The sequence below is a fragment of the Dendropsophus ebraccatus genome, chromosome 2 (genome assembly GCF_027789765.1).
Source record: "Dendropsophus ebraccatus isolate aDenEbr1 chromosome 2, aDenEbr1.pat, whole genome shotgun sequence".
NCBI lineage: Eukaryota > Metazoa > Chordata > Amphibia > Anura > Hylidae > Dendropsophus > Dendropsophus ebraccatus.
Genome location: NC_091455.1, coordinates 125,968,649 through 125,988,041, shown reverse-complemented (window position 1 = coordinate 125,988,041; position 19,393 = coordinate 125,968,649). Strand labels below are relative to the sequence as shown.

Below are 19,393 nucleotides of genomic sequence, written 5' to 3'. Positions count from 1 at the left end.
AGACAGATGAACAGTATGATCCTACACCCCCTCCTCATGGGCAGAGACAGTGTCTTGGCGTGGCAGCCATTGGCACCATCCTCCAGCTGCAACAGCTCCCAGTGCCCCAGCATATAGTCTGTCTCTCCACCGGTCTGAGGGAACTGGCCCCCTGTGTAATGGCCCCTGCCCCTGCCTTATAATGTCAGTTGGAGTTAACATTGTACTATGATTGCTCTCTGTTATCAGCCAGACAGAAATCCCATCTATAAAAGAACAGGGTTGTGGCGTAGCATAATAATAATAATAACTAGAAATAATAATAACAACAACTAGTAGTTTTATTATTTTAAACCATAAATAACAAGAAAAGTTTGACTGTTTTACCACTGTCCCCAGGTTTCCTGCCATTGTGGGACAGTAGGTATAACAGGGACATAACCTGGTGTGGAGTGCACTACCATTCCCTAGAGCTGATGGCCAGGATCTGCTTTTGGAAGGGACTCAGGGGAGGATCCAGCTGATGTCATGCACACACATAGAGGAGGGCTTAGGCGAGCAGGAGCTATGAGAGAGCCTCCTCCAGGGGACACCTCAGTCACTCGGATTCTGATCAATGGTTATAAAATATACATAGCCTGTGTGAGAGGTGGAGCCCTCGCCTTGTACTGACAAGAGGACTGGGGGAGGACAAGAGGAGGAGGCGGCTGCTGCTGCTGCTGGGAGTGGGACAGTGCACGGCTAGGGCTCCGCTTCCTGGATCACAGAACAGCACCACCTGCTTCCCTTTGTCAGGACGATCCCGGGACCGTGGCCACGGTGCAGGCAGTGGGATCTGTCCGTGGGCTCTCCCTGGAGTAGAGGGAAGGACTGGTCGGGGAGTGAGGAGATCAGCACTGGAGGAGGATCTGGATGGTGCAGGTAAGCACTGCAGTGAGGCGTCGTGTGTGCATTGTTTCCTATGGAGCTGTCAGTATTCTGTAGGGAACTCCCCGGGAGTGCTGGGCCAAGTTTACTAGCTTCCCATCGTGTGCAGTAGAGGAGAGTCGTCTGTAGCAGGCTCCTAGGTGAGGATCGGCTGATCTCCGAGAGCTGGGCTCTGGAGGGAGGGAATGACAACTTTACAGAGAGTCCTGAGCTGTTCCTGATCTGTCTGCATGTGAGATGCCACCCTGGATAGAAGGGCAGGTATGTGCAGGCCTGGCACCCCTCACCACACCTGCATCTCAGCTGTCACAGGCTGCAGCACTCCATAGCACTGGCAGAGCATGCTGAACTTGGCTCTGACATGGTCTCCCAGTGCACACTGAGAATGGACTTAGCCCTTTAACACAAGCCAGTGGGCGTGTATGGGGCTGCTAACACAGCTTGGCTTTCCTCAACACTAGTTTTTCAGTGTTGCAACTAACATCAATATTTACCCTGAGCCTGAGGAGTTTCTTACTGTGAAATGTGTGTAAGAGGGGGAAGGGAGCTGCCAGTGGAGTTATCCGATTTCAGGAATGTACTGTGCCTTATGTATGTGTCATCTATATACTGTGACACAGCACTTACTCCTATGGCTGACATACATGGAGACTATAGGCAGGAGACTTCAAGCAATTCTCTCAGTTTAGGAGTAAAACTGATTGTAACAATCACTCAATATACTCTGCAATATTTGGTTTATGTAGAGATGTGTCAGATGCCGCCAGGAGCTGAATTTATAGATTGAAAAAATGTCTGCTGGTCTAAACAAAGTTATTTAAAAAATACAGAGAAATGTTTCCCACTTTTGTAGCTACCCTCTACTAGTATCCCAGATCTATCAGGCAGCTTATAATGGGGCTTACTGGACACTAGGTCTACAGTCGCTGTAGTGCTGGGAGAACTGCTGGGGTGTGTTCACACATTCAGGTTTTTAATTGCAATGATTAAATACAAGGCAACTAAATGTGTTATTCAGAATCAAACAAAACATACGTGTCGTATAAAACCTGAGCTCCATTTACTTAAATAGAACTAAACTGCAATACCACATACAAACTGAAGACAAAAGTGGTGCTGTTTTAGGAATTAGGTAACAGGTTTTTTTTTTTTTTTTTAATCCTGGATTACCCCTTTAATGGATTTGAAAAGGGGGAGGCTTGGTGTGACCTCCCAACTGTGATCCTAGTTTTGTATTTAATATACATGTGAAGACACCCTGACAGGAGTATAAATCAGGTTTTTAGTCTTCTTATCTAATATCAGCTTAAAGGTTTGTTATCACTGTAATACCTGGGAGAAGATTGCTGTTACTTCTGTAGGACTAATTGTATCATTCTGTAGGATATGTATTCCATGCCTGTGACTGGCGATTACAATCTCCCACTGAGCAGTATCACACATGATCACATCCATATTTATTTCTTGTTGTTGGTATACTTGGTTTTGTAATTAGTTTACTCAAACAACTCATGTAGTAAACACTTATGTCAAGGCTGCGCTGTGCTTTCTGAATGCTGGTGGGGAATAGAAACACTTATTGTTTGTATCTGGTGGCTGAAAATAATGTTGCTGGTATCAATAGAAGAACCTTAACACATTATGAGGGTATAAACACATACACCATATACGCAGCGTATTTACTGCTGCGATACGCAGCAAATACGCAGCAGATTAGATCTAAATAACTGAACACAGCATCAAATCTGCACCATCAAATCTGCTGCGTATTTGCTGCGTATCTGCTGCGTATACGGTGTGTGTGTTTGTACCCTAAGGCCACTTTCAGGCAGCAGCATTCTGCCCAGTATTGTGTATCAGTATTAGTTACCCCAAACTAGGACTGGAAGTACACAGAGATAACCCGTAGGGCAAAGATTTGCACTACTTCTGTGTTTTGGGGCTTCTCTTAATTTTAGCAAAATACTTTGACTGATTTATAACCAAACCGACTCGCTAAGACCTGTCAAGGTAGATTTTAAGCTCTTCAAGAGGTACCACCAGCACATCTGAAAGGTGTCATGATATCTATTCTCTCTTCCCTAGTATAGAATTTGAACAAGAACACTTTCCATTTCCATGTGAAATATTTCCCTGTGTATTCTTGTGTTTCAAGATCTTAATATTTTCTAATGAAAATATCTGAGATCCTGAACCCCTCTGTGATTGGAGAAATTTTCTCTTATAACCAATGTGCCAGGAGACTGTTTGGTCCTCCTTAAGGCCACATGTGGAAGAGCTGACAGATGGGCGAAACCCCCCCCTCTCCAGACCCAACAAGACAAGTAGACCGTGTTTGTCACACCCGTTATTTTCCTTTGCTAAAGTAGTCACCAGGGCCAAAACGTTTTGCAACACTGGGAAAGACTAGAGACCATGGTTTTAATCGGTTTGGGGTTCTCTGCAAGATGGAGGGCATAAATAGCATCTTCAGGAGTTTTTTTTTTTTTCCACTATATCTCATTCACCTTGTTTTCAGCCACATTTTTTCTGTCCCGCAAAATAAACTTACATCGGAAAAGAGGGCTAAATGTGTCACTAGTTGACCATGTCCGGCCTGTTAAAGTTGAAAGAATCATGACACTAGTTTCTCTTTTTGGCCATGTTCGCACAACATAAGTTTCCTATTATTCACAGCCAATTTGCAAAAACGGCAGTGATTAATAGGAAATTTATGTTGTGCTGCCTTCTATGGAATTATGACCGGAGTGTACACACATAGTATAGACTCTGGCAGGGATCGCTAGGGATTCAATAAATAGCGGCCACACAAGCCTGACAGGTCACACAATGGAGAGTGCGGCTCCGGCATCCTAATTCAGCACAAATAAAGATCATCCGGTCGTTACTGCATCTTCACTAACAATGGTCACAAAACAGGTGGTGTTTCACATAGTGTCAACCCGGCCTTAAAGTGGATTAGAAAGATAGCTGCTTTCTTAAAAAAAACAAAAAACACCACTCTTGTCCTCAGGTTGTGTCTGGTATTAGGGTGGGTTCACATTAAGGAATTCTCGCGGATAAACTCTGCCGAACTCCGCCGGCTGTACGCGCTCACGGACGTGCGCCTTTCCGTCTGCTCCATAGACACCATTCTATGGGCAGGCTGATTCCACATTCCGCCGAAAGAACTGACATGTCAATTCTTTTGGCGGAATGCAGAATCAGCCGGCCCATAGAATGGTGTCTGTGGAGCTGGCGGAAAGGCGCACGTCTGTAAGCGCGTACAGCCGGTGGAATTCGGCAGAGTTTATCCGCGAGAATTCCTCAATGTGAACCCACCCTAACAGTTAAACTCAAATCACTTTAATGTAACTCAGCTGCAAAGCCCAAACTGAGGACAAGTGCTGCTGTTTTTGGATGAAAGCAGCCGTGTTTCTCTAATGTGGGGTAACCCCTCTATGGGTCCACTGTCTGTACACCACGCCTGTTATTTCATTTTCAGGGTACATTGTGTTTTGTGTTGGCACTGTTTTACAGATCTGGACAAAGCCTAGCAATGTACATCTTCTCTTGCTCAATAATAGATGGTGCAAACTCATAGGAGAGTTGAGTCATGAAGAGAACTTCTTTCCATATGACCTGTTATGACATATAAGCAGATCCCTTCTAGAAGACTTCCTGTATTAGCCAGAGCAGAAAGGTACCAACATAGGATGCCTCATGCTTTAACAGAGGGGGTTTTCATGAGACAACTTATCAATTAACATAGGCAAAAAGAGTGTTCTAATACTGGTATAAAGCTGAGCAGTAAAAAATTATACAATAGAGTGTGCTGTACTCAAGATGGGCACAGTGATTGCAGGATGGCATGCATCTGCTAAACTACAAGTTGTACCTTGCATAGTTCACCTCCTTTTAAACAGTACACCCACCTTGCCAATGTCCTAGCACCCCCTGGTAATGGCACATGATAGCTGGAGGCAGTAAACTAAGACTGATCAGAGACTAGGGGGACATCTCTATGGGAGTGCCAGAGAATTGATAAGGTGAGTATATACTGTTTATTATCCGCACTTGTGGATTTTGCTGCAGGTAATGTGAAGCACAATCTGTCCACATGGAAGTGACTTAAGATTTATTCTTCCTAATGAATGAAATATATGAAAATTTGCAAGAAATTCCCATGCCCCACATAAAAAAAAATCTGCACCACAGTAAATGTGGAAAATTTCTGATGAATGTGGATGAGATTTGTTTAAATCTCCTCCAATTGCCAGCTACTGTACACTGCTGTGTATTAGAGTCCGCAGCATTTCCATCTCGTGAACATTGACGCTAAACTGATGACATAAACTCATGTTAGATAAGAATGTTTATTTATATGTTAAGTGACAAATAATAGGGAAATAAATGGAATGCCCTGGCGGGTATCAAAGGTTTGTTGGACGCTATGTGAGTGCAATAATTAAACAGGAATCTTTTAGAAGAATGTGTTGATCCTTCTGGAAAAGAGCTGAGGGAGGCACAGATGCTAGAAGCTGTACAATATGCATGTCTAGGCCCTGCCATATGTCAGTGCTAAGAATCTATTTACACAATTAAGGAGGTTGCTTCTGTCATTCTGCACTCTCTCTCCCATTATACTCCCACAAAACAGTCACAGCTGATCTGCTCGGAATGGTATTTCCATTCTTACTGAATAAGATTTCAGGTCCGCACTTTATACAGTATGTAGTAAAAATCACATTGTTAGCTAGACAAAATCATCGGCCTATTTACTATGCAGTGACTGGTAACTCTGTTAAACATTAATGTTCTAGCTGTTTGACCTGTAAAGTGACTAACCTTGTTTTGAAATCACATCATTCAGTAAGAAGTCTATGCCAGTGAATATAAATTGTATTTTAATAGCGCATGCTACGTATTTTATTGCATGCATATATATAGCACCTCTGACAATTTACTGTCCGACATCTCATCTCCCTAGTGATATCATTCTGTGGTGTGAACATGTAACAATAAATGATTAATACTGCAGCGTGTCATTACCGGTGAGGTCCCGGCTGCTGATTGCAGCCGGCCCCCACCTGCTATGAAGCGCGCTCCGCTCCGGAGCACGCTTCATAGCGGGAGAAACACCCAGGGCGTACAATTACGCCCTAGGTCGTCTGGGGACAGACTTCCATGGCGTAACTATACGCCCTGGGTCGTCTAAGGGTTAAAAAGAGAAAACACAGTACCGGTAGTTTAAATGGCTTTAGCCAACCACTGAGTTGGGGGAAAAATTGTGTTATCATTCATATTCTTTGAACAAAGGACAAGAAAGCCGAACTTATGAATGTATAACGTGCCCTAATAACCTATATCAGCAGGTTACCTTGCTCTCACCTTTTGATAACGGGTTAATGGAGCATTTTAACTGGAATAAGGAAGAGGAGGTGCGGTTACAGGAGCGAGCAGGCAGGATTGGTACACCTAGGGATTTATTCTGAATGGCATATTTAGAGTTTGGAACTCACAATTAAGGATAACAGTCATAAATATAGTTTTTACGTTTACCATCTCTCTGGAGTCTGTCTCCTTTTAAATTTCCCGCTTTTTGCAGATCCCTGAAGTTCCAAATGGTGTCTTCATTTTCTTCTTTACTTCCTGGTTTGGGCTTTCCCATGATGCACTTTGTCTCCTGTGATGTCTAACTGACTCAGTAAAACTGTTAGATGGCTTAGGCTAGGTTCACTGCGTTTTCAGCATCCGTTTAACGGATCAGTTTTTTGCAAAAAACTGATGCATTTGTGTGCATCAGTTTTTGATCCGTTTTTCCATTGACTTCCATTATAAAAAAAAAAGGATCAAAACGGATGCATTTTTTTTTTACGCACAATAAAGTACTGTTAACACTACTTTTTTGACCGTTAAAAAAAACGGATCCGTTAAACGGATGCTAAAAACGCAGTGGGAACCTAGCCTTACATCTTGTTCAGCCGATCAGAGCTGAGCAACCCGAGTCATCTGAAAAAGGGAGGCTGGCCTAACAGGGCTTGAACCCTGTGACTTTGTAATGTGTTTCAATTACTGGGAAAAAGCTTTTCGCTGGAGTACCCCTTTAATTGAATTTCAGCAGATTCTCTGAGTGGAAAATAATGTTCCTATGGCGGCTGGTAATGCAAAATCGGCTGGAGGAACACATGATACGGCTGCTGGTGTTTGACACTCAAACCAACAGCCTTGTTGCGTTCAGTTAGCAGTTGTAAACCTATGTATGGGGTTGGGGCATTCTGTTTGACCACAAACAAAAACAGACAGCGGCAAAGAATAGTCACCTCTCTACTCCACACTGGTCCATCACAGCTATAGCTGTGGATTTCTTGATATAAGTGCTTAGATTAAATCCCTGTACACTAAGTGCCGGCCACTGCAAATGTAATGTGACAGCTGAGGTCGAAAAATGGTTACATCCAAGTCTTACGTGATGGTATTCTCTTAAGCTTGTTTCATTCTTAGTGATGGGGTGTAAACTGCCTAAGCAAACTCTGTTTACAGTACCCACAACAATATTTGCTTAGGTGACATCATGGATTTAAATACAGGAAATATTATGTATAGGAACAAATCGGCTTCCCTAGTATCAGAGTCTGATTTATATTACAAAAAGTGCGGCGTTAGAGACACAAAGCAAACTCAGAAGAGAAAGGTATTTTCTTGCAATAACAGTAGGGTGCGTCCCAGCTCACTGACAATCCGCTCAGCCAATCATTGGCTGCAGCGGGACAACGCAGTGACTGGCTGAGTGGGCTGTCAGTGAGTTGAGACTGGAGAAGCTGATGGGAGAATGTCGGAGGAACGACAGTGGGTAAGCATGGTGTTGTTAATATTTTTACCGACATGGCATTAAAGTAGTCAAAGAAAGCTGCCATTACATTCTTGCAGCGGTATTAAAATCTGCTGCGAGAATGCAGGGCTATAGACTCTAATGGTGATGAGTATTGCAGCGATATGCACAGTGTGAAATCCGCTGCAAACTCGTTACGTATGAACGTACCCTAAAGATGGCACAGTACAAGGTATTGTTTACAATAAGCAACGTTATTGATTGCTGATAGCGGTACCATTGTCTCTATACTATGTGCATAGGTAGAGTTAGGACAGCAGTCTTTGCTTATAGGGACCTCCATTACCCCTCTACACTTCTGACTTTCCTAAACTAGGCAGATTGGCCTATTTATGCAGTAATAATTCAACATTTCCTATATTGTTGCATTTAACAATGTCTAAGTAAGGGATAATCTAATATTGCTTAAAGTAACAGAGTTTTCTATATTCTTTTGTAAAAGCCACATGCTTTGTTACACCTCACTAAATTTTTATAGCAGTTTTCACATTCCCACAATTCTTGTAACAAATGGTACATACCGAAATACAGCTATTTATTAGGTTTTTGGCTGTCCTAGTTGCCATATTCTGCCACTTTCTTAGAGAGATGACATTTGTACCTTCTTTTTCCTTAGTTGTCATTAAAGAAAAAAAGAAAAAGAAAAACAATTATTTAGAGGCAAAGAGATAATATGGCATAAATATTAAAGGGTATGGTGGATGAATGTTAATACAGACTCTCAAATGGGATTTAGACACATCTGTAGATATCAACTTCAAAGCATATAAGAGGGGGTAAATCTAATCTATTACTAAATGTCATGCCATCTGGCATTTTATTTCTTCTTAATTCTTAAGGGTTTGTTAACACGTACAGGATCCGCGGCAGATTTAAAGGTGCAGATCTGCAGTTAAATTGATATTGGATCGGCACCATCAAATCTGCGGATCCTGTACATGTCAACGCACCATTAAACAGATCCGTAAAGTCACCAATACAATAGTTGTTGTCCATCTACCATCTGAAGGCTTGTGCATGTACACCTGAAATAGCACAACAGCTGTATGTGGGGGGGATGGGTTTACATACATTTTTTAATCAATCCCTTAGAACAAGTGAAGATAAGAGGGAATACAAAATATTAACAATCAATCTTTAGATTTCAACCAAAGAAAAATATCAGTTTGTATTGATGGAACGGCTACTTGTTCGATAGTTTTGAGCAAGAATGCTTAGTTGTGCATGGTACTTGATCAAGCGTGTGGATGCTCGATGTTGGGCTAAATACCTTGTGGGGCTCGATAGACAAATAGCTTGTTAAAAGCTCAACACTATTATTTCACATTCATTTATCTCAGTACAGAAATGTTTTTGCGACTAGTCACTAGAGGTGCCGGGTTTGCTAAATAATAATGTTTTACCAAGTCTGGATGACTTAGACCATAATTATTTATTCATTTTTTGAGGTGTAAACATTTTCATCTCCATAAATGTGGGAAAGGTAGTACCCCATAACATTTTTAATCTACCACCTTGAATTTATATTGGTGATTAGAGCCTGACACTGAAAAATGTTCTTTTTTAATCTGTTTATAGTTTCTGATATGTCAGGTTTTTTTGTCATGGGGACAATCATATTGCCTGAGCTTTCTGTATCGCATTTAGAGAGATGTTTTACAACAGCCCCATGGACATAGGAACCAGTACAATAGGGCTGGGCCATAGACATGGAAATGTCTTCTAGGTTTGGTTTGTGACTTGTGCAGAGAGGGGAAGAGGTAATCTCACTTTAAGGAGGCTAATCAGACAGAGGGCTCTTATACTTGAAGATCCATCCCTTTTAACATGGATTAAAGGGAATCTGTAAGTTGCAGTTCACGTTCCAAACTGCTCACACTGTTAGACCACTTGTTGTGCAAGGAGACACATAGTACATATACCTGTCTGTGCTTCCATGAGCTAGAAAAGTGTTTTTATTCTCTGGTATAAAGAGGCAAAGATTAACAGACAGGTCTCACTCTCCAAATCTTGTTTCTGCGCTGTGCATCTGAATTGTGAATAGTTGTGCAACATTTGGAAGCAGGAACAGGGGATAATAATATTAATACAGGGGTTACATTTACACATTACAGGGTTAAACAATTAAAGTAAAGATACAAAAAGAGCGAAACCTGTTGGCAAGAGCTTACAGGTGGACTGGGGATGACACAAAATGCAGTAAGAGCCTCATTTGCAGATGGTCCGGCCATTGTACATCAGAAAGTGCCTATGAGTGTGGGAAGAGCCAGTCACCCACCAGTCTCTGAGGTTAAAAGTTCATGGAACCATTGGAGATATACAGTAAAAGCTGAGGGCACGGCAGAAGGGAAGACTAATTTAGGGAATGTTATAAGTGTGCCTGAAGAGATGAGTCTTCAGGGCATGCTTGAAACTGTGTGTTGGGAATGAGTCTAATGTCTTTGGGTAAAGCATTCCAGAGAACTGGTGCAGCACGAACAAAGTCTTGGAGGCGGGAGTGTGAGGTTCTGATTATGGAAAATGTTAGTATAAGATCATTTTTCTATGTTATCGAAGTCAAATATATGAAAGTTACCATGTGTCTCCTTGCTGTAGAAGCTGTCCAACAGTGTTCCATAATATTTGTGGGTGAAATGATCTTTTCCTGGCTTCACATAAGGAGTTAAAAAAGATGTTTTGGCTGTATTCAGAGATTTGGTAGCGAATAAGTTTTATAGCTACTTGCAACCCCGAAACAGCAGATGGCAACTGTTTCCTTTTGGGGAGATTGTTTGGCTTGACATAGATCCCCAGTCAATGTTCTAAGACTCCTAGTTAAAGTTAAACACTGGCTTGAAGGGACATCAATTTGCCTAAAGGCCCTTTTACACAAATCTATTATCAGCCGTATTCAGCTGATACCAATCGTTACGGCCGATAATCGCTTAGTGTAATAGAAGGCAACGATCAGCCAGCCAACATGCACATTGTCAGCTGATCGTTGTCTTTCAACAAGTTGTAATAGTGCCGGCAGGGAGAGGGGAACGAGGAGTAGGCGAGCGCTGCCCGGCACTCATGTGCTCCTCTGAATGGCCCCGTCTTAAGAGGTGTGAGAGCTATTTTGCATATCCTTTCTTCTCAATTTATTTAAAAACCAAACTGCAACCTGCTAGGGTTGTAAAATAACAAATTCCCCACTCTAGTAATGACATTGGAACATCATTGGCAGAGCAGGGACAGCGTGTCATCAAAGTCTGTAACTAAACACTAGAGTCAAATGAAGTGTCGATGCACCCAAAATGGGTGAAGTAGGTTTTTGTGCAGTTTGTTACTTTTCAGCCCTAGCAGGCTGCAGTCTAATTTTTGAGAAAATTAGAATTCACTTTTAGGCTATGTTAACACAACATATTTTTAGTACTAATCACGGCTATTGTTGCAAATTGAAACAACGGCAGTGATTAAAACAAAAAACCCATTGCATTGAAAATGAATGGGTTTCTGGCCAGAGTGTATACACAAAGGGGTCATGTATGAAAAGGCGTAAATGCCTTTTTTAGGCGCAGATGGGGCAAATCGGCGTGAAAATATTCGCTCTGAGCTGGCGTAGGTTTCAAAATTTCCGCACAGACTGGCTCCGGCAATGTGCCTCTACATAAATCCCCTGAGCTCCGGAGCTGCGGCCACATTTATAAATGTCCCCCATAGTATACACTTCTGCCGGGATCGCTAGCGGCCACAGTAAAAACTGACAAGTCCATTTTGTGCGGCCGCTATTCATTGAAAAAGCTATTAATGGCTTGAACTTTCATGTTTATTTAAGGATTTGGATATGACTTAGAATAAAAGCAGTTTTCTCTGAGTTTCTCCTTCTGCACTTCCTCCCTCCTTCCCTACCCTCTTCATAGACTTCTGGGCAGCATGTAACTGTCTCCTTTGAATCACACATAAAACCTGTTGCATGCTTACACAGGCATGCACACACAGATTAGGTTGGTACCATTGTAATGAATGTCTGTTTCTTTATTTCCTCCAGAAATGCTTTTTTCTGAGTGTCATTGAGGCGTTTCTGTGGCACTAATCTAGCACATGTAATTGTGCCAGAGGTTTTATATGTGATTCAGAAGTATGGGTAGTATTAAACGGCCCAATGCCTTCTATAAGCGAGAGCCGATCTGCTAGATGGGCTCTTACTGAGCTTAGTCCTTTAGCCCTTTAGCAAGGGCTGCCCAGGCATTGTTAGCGATGTCTATGCACCCCTTGCCCTTAAACTATATACATGACCTGTCCATGATTCCCATAGTGGCCGTTGTAGCTTGTAAACTAGTTATTTCTTAGGTTTTCATTATAGGCTTCTTGATTAAAAAGTAATGAGGTTTCACATTAATATCTTCTGGTAGACTGTCTGTGTCTGAGGCTGTAAGGACTATGTCAAAATACTTAGTAATTAGTCACTAAATTGGGATGGACAACTGTTTCTATGATTGATTTCAGGAGCCAAGCAAATTGTCTGCATGTCAATAAAGATCATCAATACAGCTTTAGCCCATGTTTACCTGCTCTAAGATAACGGGCGCTATTTGAATTAAAATAACGGAAATTGTTTTAATTGTTCATTGATTTTCATTGAAGTCTATGAAAACAACATCCATTGGTTAACACAGTGTATAAAATAATGGCTGCTGTTCGCAGCGACCATCAAATTAATATTTGTGTCATTATCTGGCGACCACCATTGCACAAATGGCGACCGTTATATTAAGTTGTTTGCACATAGTACTTTTATTTCACTGTCTTTTTCATTTATTTTACTGTCCTTTGTATTAAAATCAATGGACCTATTAAAGACACAACTAAAAGGGTCATCTTTGACTCAGAACTAGAATAATATTCCAGCGGCCTTTTTTTGCAATGACGACCGTTGGAACATGTGAAACCACGGCCATTGTTTGGTACTCAAAAGAACTGGCGTTATTTTAAGCATCAAATAACGGCTGTAGAAAATTGTTTTGTCAACTCAGCCCTATTGTTTAACTTTAGATATTGTAGAATCTGTAGAATTTTTTTTAAATAACTTCTATATAGACATCTAGGACCTGAAAGTCTGCTTTGAGTTCAGACATAATTTTAGCTCTTGCTGGAGGTGTTGTGAGAGGCATGCAATAAATAATTTGTCTTCTATGTACATTCGGGTCATTTTACATATTTCCTTTTGGCCATTACTCTAAGAGAGTACTTCATGGGCTGACTGACAGAATGCAAGCTTGGCCATTACTCTGTCTAGAGATGAGGTTGAGGATGCAGACTCCACTCCCCAAACAGGTTTGACATAGGGCATCTGGTTTTGCTGTGTTTCATTCTTCGGAGGATGAGACAAGATACAAAATAGAGGTGCACCAACTCCATTGTTGTATTGACCAAGGTTAGCAAGGTGCTGCCTGTTGCAGTTGATATTTTTCATCATATATTCCAAAACTGCAGCAATTAGTTGTAAAATGTGTGCAGTTGTATCTGCCCAAGAAATCACCCCTAGGCCGAGTTCAAACACTGTAAAAACAGTGGCCGCTATGTGACATGGCCATATTACACAGCGACCACTATCTTTGATGTTCACCAGGCCGGTACTGCAGTGGAGCGCATTTGCCCGCGTTTCAATTAACCATAGCACACAATGTAAACTACGGCCGGGCTATTTTGTGAGGCCGCTGTTCACTGAACAGTGGCCGCACAAAATAGACGTGTTTTATGTGTGGCTGCAGTGTATACATTCTGTATACAATGTGGCTGTTGTTACACAGAAACTTATTTTATTTCATATTTGAATAAATAGCGGCCAGTGTTGCAATCTGCCATTATATATTGAAAATATACAGTAATGGAACATGGCCTTAGGCTATGTTCACACTACAGGATTTTAGTGGGAAAAAGGCAGCTGATGGACAAAAATAGAGATTATGATTAGAAATAAGCGATGCCAGCTTTATTAAGGTTTGTACCAAGTCTAACAATCGGCTTTTGAATCCCGCTGTCTGCCTGCTCCATAGATTGATACATCCCGAGGACTGCCTGGAAAACATGGATATATGTATCCATGTTTTAGCCTGTATCCATCTTTTCCATCGCAGGTATTCTTATTTAAGTAATTACTGCTCATTTGCTATACACACATTTTTAACTAATATCATAACATGATTGAAAGCAAAAAAAAAAGAGATCACAGAGTTCTAAATATTAACATATGAAATGCATTTCAGTTGTTTTGTTTGACATTTACGTCCTAATTGATTTAAGATATTCCTAAAATCTTTTTAAAAAGGGTAGATGCATTTTAGATTGTTCTTTCTAGTGTCCGTTACAACAATTGTTCTGGTGCATCTCTTTGCCTACTCTTGCAGTCAGGCCAGGTTTACTTGTCCTAACATAACCTGCGCATGTTGCATGTGTGACAAGGCTAGAGGGAGTGACAAAGCTGTTAGGTTAACAGTCATTATACATGTAAAATTAAATGTAATTAAGTGTAGTGCACAAGGTTTTACCAGTAACTGAAGTTAGAGGCCCAAGCTATACAGCTACTTTCCCCACCTCAGTTAGTGATTGGCTGAGCAGGTTGTCACTGAAGAGTCCGTCCCAGAAACAGCAACAAGAATGTTCAGCGGAGGGCTGTATGAAATCACAAGGGGAGCCCCAAGGAAGCGACATAGATAAGTAAGTGATTTTTGTTTGTCTTTAGTGTACCCCAAGCAACAGTTAAAAAATAAAAAAACAACAAAAAACTTTACAGAATACCTCTTTAGGTAAATTTTGATTTTAATTACAGTGCTCTTTAAAGGGGTACTCCAGCGGGGGGGACTTTTTTCCCTGGGACCAGTAAGGAGGTGGCTGAGGGAAACTACGTCCGCTCACCTCCCCCAATTCAAGCGGTGGGTCCCGCATCGCGGCGCTCCGATCTCCGGTCGCTTCCTGTTGTCTGACGCAGGCCCGAGACGTGACGTCTCAGGTCCGCTCAGCCAGTCAGTCATGGAGGCGGGATCCATTTCAAGTCCGCTCAGATCCTGCCTCTGTCACTGACTGGCTGAGAGGACCTGAGACGTATCGTCTCGGGCCCGTGTCAGACACCAGGAAGCGGCCGGGAACCCGGGACCGGAGTGCCGCGATGCAGGACCCGCCGCTGGAACCGGAGAGGTGAGTGGGCGTCGTTTCCCTCAGCCACCTCCTTCCCGGTCCCAGGGAAAAAATGCCCCCCCGCCAGAGTACCCCTTTAAATGCCTTTTTTCTCAGTATAACACCATATTGTTAAAGTGGAACTCCAGGTATTTTTTTTTCTTTTCATCTCTGCGCACATATTATGATCAAGCATCTTTTATCTTTGCGGTTGAGCCCCACAATAAGGACTTTTATCTGATATTATCTTACATAGAATATACTGTTTATGCCTTGTTTTTTTCCAGGTTGGATTGGCAGTGCCGGCTCTGATCCTCTGTGCTGTTTAGCATCATGTAATTGTGTTACTGCATCATTTTTGTGAAGACGCTGCAGTACTGCAATGAAACTTTAGCATGTGTGAACATAGCCCTCATTTCACTGCAGAGTTTTGCACAATCAGTGAAGTTGCAGCACCTGCTTCTGGCTGATCAGAAATGGTGAGGCCTAGTTTACATATATAAGATGCATCCGTTTCAACTGATATCAACTGATGTGCAACTGATATCACAACTGATGGCAAAAAGGTCATCAGTTGTCAAGAGGTTTTATATAATTTTTAATGAAAAACCATCAGTTGCCATCAGTTTATTCCTTTTAGTTGTCATCCGTTTTTTCTAATACAGTATATAGGGGGCATCTATATAGGGGTCAGTTCCAGAACAGGAGGTAAAATATCGTGGACAACTTTTACATGGGAGTCCTCTAGAGCCTCGATATTCCAGACATGATGAGAGTTGTAGTTGTGCAACAGCTGGAGAGGCAAGGCTCCTACCCCTGTCCTAAGTGGTGCTGCACTGTATAGAGGGGCTGGGGGGGCCAGGGGTCACAAGTTTAATGTCGGGGCAGGGACAGGGACTTCTCTATGGAGCGCTGGAGGCAAAAGACGGAGGATGCATAATGCATGCGTCTGCACACAGCATGCCTCCGGCGCCCCATAGACTTAAGTGGATGTGGTGCCGGATAGCTGACCTGGCCGTACATCAGAACGCTGCATGCTGCGTTCTGCCGTACGGCCAGTCCGGTGGTTGTTATTTAAACAGAATAGTTGCTGAAAAGCCACAGCATCGCTCCATAAAATTACATTAAAGCCGATCTGCATGTCAGTCTGTAGCAAAGATTCAAGGTTTAGTTACTGATTTCTGCTGCAGATTTTATTTAGTTGCTCTGTGTGAATTTGGAGTGTTAACCTAACCTCAAAGGGATATCTGATTAAAAAAAAAAATACTGCAGGAAAGTGTAACATTTGTTTTGTGTGTATGGATCTTCCAATGTAAGAGAATTACTGCACTTCCTGGTTGAGCAGTTGGTACTACAATTCCCTGTATGCATTGCTTTCCTTCAGGTGTTAGGGTGCATTCACACGTACAGGATCCGCAACAGATCTTCAGCAGATTTGATGGTGCAGATATGATGCTGTGTTCATTTATTTAGATCAAATCGGATCTGCAGCAGAAAATCTGCTGTGATACTGTGTGTGTGTGAAGCTATCCTTAATCACAGCCCATCCATCCTGCTAACTCCCCTCCCATAAAGCTCCTGCCATTTCCGCCACCCAGAGCTGTTACAAAACATTGCTCTACACAGCAGATTATGGCTATGTTCACACTCCATAAAATATAAGAAAAATAAAGCCTAGTTTTGTGGTAAAAATATGGCCATATAATAATGTGCTCCATTAAAGTCAATGGAATATCGATTACGATAGTCCAAATAATGAGCATTCCCACTATTTACCACCTGCTTTTGCAAAATGCGACAGTTTTTCCCCCCCATTTTGTTTTCACTTAAAATTACGACCATATATAGCTTTTATTTTACTGTATGACGCTAGCCTATGTCTCCAAACAGCAAGTCTGCAAAAGATGCTGTATTTACTGCCTGCTTTTCTGCTTGTGGCAATGTTCAGCAAAATATAGCATGTTGTAAATGTGTGTGTGTGTGTGTGTGTGTGTGTGTGTGTATATATATATATATATATATATATATATATATATATATATATATATATAAATAATAACAGGGAGATGGTAGGCTATTGAGGTTGTTGCGAGGTGATGACATCACTCAGGTGGTGGCGTTTGAACTCCAGCCAAGCCTCTTGTGACATCAGAGTTTGCATTGTCTTTGGCGAGAGGTATGGGCCAGGGAGCTGGAGACAATAGTAATTGAAAATGAACGAACCATACAATTTCCTGTCAGGGAAAATCAAGCAAAAACATACGGTTATATGGAAATTGGCTCAGTTGCAACCAATCAGATTCCACTTTTCATTCCTCACAGACTCTTTGGAAAATGAAGGATGAATCTGGTTGCTAGTAGAGATGAGCAAACAGAGTTTGGGTTCGAGTCCATCTGAACCAGAACATTCGGCATTTGATTAGCTGGGTCTGCTGAACTTGAATAAAGCTCTAAGGTTGTCTGGAAAACATGGAAACAGCCAATGACTATGTCCATGTTTTCCACATAGCCTTAGGGCTTTATCCAACTTCAGCAGCCACCGCTAATCAAATGCCGAAAGTTCGGGTTCAGATGAATTTGAGCATGCTCAAGGTTCGCTCATCTCCAGTTGCTAGGGGCAACTGAGCCAGTTTCACTTAACATGATGTTTGATAAATCTCGCCCTATATCTGTAAGTTTCATGTCTTGGCATAATAGTTTTATGTAAAAACAGTTTTCTCATCGCAGATGTTATCCACACGCCACTCTTATGGTATGGCAGCTTGGGGTATTGTGAGTTCTTTGAGATTCTGAGGTAATTGGGTGCTGTCAGGTCTCTTAAGTGTATCTTCTCTATAGCACACTCGTTAAGCAGACCTTATTATAGTGACGTTTAACAGGTTTTATTCTGGTACACTCTCCATACAGTAAAACTCATCAGCAATAACACATTACGGAGAACAAATTGTTGTTGAAATGCTTCCTGACTTTATCTGGGTTTATGAGTCCTATCCTGTTAGCCCTCTGCTTCCCACTGGGCTGGAGTCTCTCTCCCTGAGGTAAATCCTGGTCCCTCTCCCTGAGGTAAATCCTGGTCCCTCTCCCTGAGGTAAATCCTGGTCCCTCTCCCTGAGGTAAATCCTGGTCCCTCTCCCTGAGGTAAATCCTGGTCCCTCTCCCTGAGGTAAATCCTGGTCCCTCTCCCTGAGGTAAATCCTGGTCCCTCTCCCTGAGGTAAATCCTGGTCCCTCTCTCTGAGGTAAATCCTGGTCCCTCTCCCTGAGGTAAATCCTGGTCCCTCTCCCTGAGGTAAATCCTGGTCCCTCTCCCTGAGGTAAATCCTGGTCCCTCTCCCTGAGGTAAATCCTGGTCCCTCTCCCTGAGGTAAATCCTGGTCCCTCTCCCTGAGGTAAATCCTGGTCCCTTTCCCTGAGGTAAATCCTGGTCCCTCTCCCTGAGGTAAATCCTGGTCCCTCTCCCTGAGGTAAATCCTGGTCCCTCTCCCTGAGGTAAATCCTGGTCCCTCTCCCTGAGGTAAATCCTGGTCCCTCTCCCTGAGGTAAATCCTGGTCCCTCTCCCTGAGGTAAATCCTGGTCTCTCTCCCTGAAGTAAATCCTGGTCCCTCTCCCTGAGGTAAATCCTGGTCTCTCTCTCTGAGGTAAATCCTGGACCCTCTCCCTGAGGTAAATCTTGGGCTGTACTGTTGTTTCTGGCTTTTCATATAAATCTTTGTTTTTACCTCTCAACGCAACAGGATCTTGTTAATTATAGTGCTCGAAAAGCACTATATTGTAATCCGTATTCTTCTTCTTCTTCCGTTTCTTCTTCTTCCAGCCATTTGTCTGCGCGTAATACAGCCCGAACTGCGTTTCGAAGCCCTCGGCCGTGTGAAGTATGCTATCTATTTTTGTCCGATTTGTCGTTTTTAAGAAATTTACGTTTAAAGACCCCAAATTTCCCATAGAAAATAATGGCCCATTCGAAATAATGGCCACACTCTAACCGCTAACAGCCAATCAGAACACATATGCAAATAGCTGAAATATAGCAGCCAATAGGAACTTTAAGGTCTTGTCAGTCAATGTATCACAACATCCACAGTCACATATCCACTATTGGCCAATAGAAGGTGTAATATATGGAAAGTCCTTAACGATTTTGTCTCACTGACATGAGTAAGATTGTCATGGTAACGTAGCAATGATCTTTACCATTATAAGTAGCAGAGTTCAGCCAGTAAAATAGCAGAGCTGAGGCAGCCATGTAGCAGGAACGTTACCCAAGCCGCTCTTAAAGGGACGGTACCCAAGCCGCTCTTAAAGGGATGGTACCCAAGCCGCTCTTAAAGGAACAGTACCCAAGCCGCTCTTAAAGGGACTGTACCATAGCAGCTCTTAAAGGGACGGTACCCAAGCCGTTCTTAAAGGGACGGTACCCAAGCCGTTCTTAAAGAGACGATACCAAAGTCGCTGTGTAAGGGGAATTACATAAGTCGCTCT

General features: G+C 42.4%; 1 protein-coding gene across 3 annotated transcripts in view; it reads left to right on the top strand.

The window, feature by feature from the left end:
* Positions 1-534: 534 nt before the first annotated feature.
* The window catches only part of PTPN3 (protein tyrosine phosphatase non-receptor type 3), a 178,505-nt gene continuing 159,646 nt past the window's right edge, over positions 535-19,393 (top strand). The window contains exon 1 of one of the 3 annotated variants that reach the window (XM_069958242.1): positions 535-900. The gene's annotated coding sequence lies outside the window, so the exon portion shown is untranslated. Of the gene's footprint in view, positions 901-17,527; positions 17,586-18,757; positions 18,787-19,393 lie in introns of those variants that run through there. The other 2 variants (XM_069958243.1, XM_069958244.1) reach the window with 2 other exon arrangements.